Source organism: Suncus etruscus, chromosome 7 (assembly GCF_024139225.1).
Source record: "Suncus etruscus isolate mSunEtr1 chromosome 7, mSunEtr1.pri.cur, whole genome shotgun sequence".
Classification (NCBI taxonomy): Eukaryota; Metazoa; Chordata; class Mammalia; order Eulipotyphla; family Soricidae; genus Suncus; species Suncus etruscus.
Window position 1 is genome coordinate 82,514,174 of NC_064854.1, and position 2,771 is coordinate 82,516,944.

A 2,771-nucleotide genomic window follows, 5' to 3' on the forward strand; every position below is an offset into this window, starting at 1 on the left:
ACAATGCTGGCCAGTTCCTTTTTTTTTTCTCTTTATTTTCATCTTTATGTGGATGCTCTTCCCTATGCTTGTGAATATGACACAGCATTTCTAGATCTTTTTTTTCCACCAAGAAAAGGGAAGGAACATGTAGTTGATACATACAAGAAATAATTCCAAAATTCTAGATACTATCATTCAAATTTTGCATCCAGAGGGTCATACTATTGGAGCTCTGTGCTCTATCATTAATCAACTACCCTGCATTTATAATTAAAATTTAAGGGCAGGGGTGACAGTCAAGAGATTAAGGCACTTGTTTTACATGTAAGTAAGGCCAGTTAGATTATCAGCTCCATGTATAGTCACCTGAGCATCTCCATGAGCAACCCCTTAGCACAGCTAAGAATAAGCCTTAAGCACAGCCAAACATAGTCCAAACATCTCAAAACTATTAAAACTTAAATCACCTATGAAATAATGTTCAGATAACAATAAGTTTTCTGTCTCAAGCTTATTTTCTTGTTTGTTTGCAGACCACATCATGAGTGCTCTAGAGTTACTCCTAGCTCTGCATTCAGGAATCACTCCTGGTGGGCTTGGGGAACATATGAGATACCAGGAATTGAATCCCTTTCAACCTTTGCAAGGCAAACATGCTAACCCCCTCTAGCTGTGTTTTTTTTGAGAAGCCAAATCACTAATTTTTTGATATATTATTTATAGCAAGAGACTTTATTTAGTTATTTTTACAAACATGTTTGTATTTGGATTTTAGTTATAAAAAAGAACACCCCCCCCCCCTTCACCAGTGCAACATTCCCACCACCAATGACCTCCTAAGAGCAGTCCATATAGCTAGCTCTTTTATGTATGGCTTGGCACTGAGATTATCTATTTTCTTTTTAAACCAACCCTGACTCGGCAAAACAAACAAAAACCAAACTTCTGTGGAGGAGGAAAAAGTGAAAGAGGAGAAGTAAGGAGGACAATGGATAGAGGAAAAAGAAGAAGAGGAGAAAAAGGAAGAGGAGGATATGATGATGAGATGGAGGAGAAGGAAGAAGAGGAAGAAGAAAAGGTGGAGCAATCTGGCTTAAAGAAAAACCACCACAAAACTCTTTTGAGGGCTTCTGCTGGGTGAAGCTGACACCAGCTGGCCATTTTCATCTTTGCAGACATTATTGAGAAAAAGCTAATTTTTAAGTTCCTAATAATATTTATGCAATGTATATAATTTATAATTATCAATTTATTTGGAACGGAATTAATAAATACAAGAGATGATATATAGAGAATACTTCAGTCTTAGAAAAGTTTTCTCAGTATCTCAGTAGTATTCATATTTTTGTGTGTTCTTATATGTGTGTGAGTACCACAATTTCTTTATCCATTCATCTATTGTTGAGTGCTTTGGTTATTATCATGTCCTAGCTACTGTGAATAACTCTGCAATAAACATACGTTCATGTATGCATACATTATACAAATTAAAGTATTTATATTCTTGAGTTAGATGGCAGAGAAGAAAACATTTTTTTCTTTTGGTTTTGGGAACACACCCACCAATGCTTAGAGATTATTCTTAGTTATTCACCTAGGAATTACCCTAGTGGTGCTCAAAAGACCATATAGGGATTGAACTCAGGTTGGCTGCATGTAAGGCAAGCGCCTTACCCGCTATACTATCTCTCTGACACAGAAAACAGTTTTAAGTCCTTAAACTTTAATTATAAGTATGTGCCTATCAAAAATTTAGGTAATAACACAAGAGAAAATGAAAAATATAAGTGGAAAACAAGAGTTGAAAATTGAAAGATGAGGAGAAAGAGAGAGAATATGCAGAGGTTGATCGACACTCACAGAAATATATGTCAAAGTCAACAGAGTCATAAAAATTTTTTTTGGTAAAAGAAAAAGGCCATTCAATGTCCCCTTCCCACCACCAGCGCACAGGCTATTTGTTGGGTGACATAACTTGCTCCTTTGGCTGATCTCTTAAATTGCGAGTTTAACTTTGTGACACCCCAACAAGAGAGTGGACCATGACAGACATGCAGTCCTTCCTCTAGGCAGTTCTTAAGAAAATAATACATTTCCAAGAAAACATTAAGTCAAGAATTTCTGAAACTCAACCATCGGCCATAATAGTATTGTGGTTAATATCCTGTGACTCAACCTAAGAACCCTTAGTACTCTAAGACTCAACCATTAACAACTTTGTAACTGTGAATCTCACAGTGATTTAATTTTTTAAATAATAAATAGATAAATAAATAAATAATAAAATTGAAACACCCTTGGTGAAGAAAAAGTAATTTATTTTCTAATGTCATTAAACTTTTTCCTTTCTTGGGGTCAATTTTTTGACAGTCTGTCACATATTCTACTGAAAAAAAATTAAGCTAGAGTTACTCTGTCAAAAAAAGAAATAAAGTAAAATAAAATGTTTAATGCTACAGAAAGCATATTTTCTTTTTTTTTTTAATATGGAACGCTTCACGAATTTGCATGTCATCCTTGCACAGGGGCCATGCTAATCTTCTCTGTATCGTTCCAATTTTAGTATATGTGCTGCTGAAGCGAGCACAGAAAGCATATTTTCAGTGCTGTAAATTTTACCTGCTTCTTTGGACCTCAATCTTCTCCATCCCCCACATCCCCATTCACATCCTACTCAGACTTGCTGCTTATTAGATTATGGTCCGGCATTGACCCATCAAATGGGGATGCCAATGACCCACTCTGTCTACCCTGAGGGATTAAAAAGATCCAATGATGTCAATAGTTTG

At 35.7% G+C, this 2,771-nt stretch overlaps 1 non-coding gene across 1 annotated transcript; it reads right to left on the reverse strand.

The window, feature by feature from the left end:
* Positions 1 to 2,462: 2,462 nt before the first annotated feature.
* LOC126015133 (U6 spliceosomal RNA) lies at positions 2,463 to 2,569 on the reverse strand. The gene has a single exon (XR_007498027.1). It is a non-coding gene; the product is annotated as a U6 spliceosomal RNA (small nuclear RNA).
* Between the last annotated feature and the right edge of the window lie 202 nt (positions 2,570 to 2,771).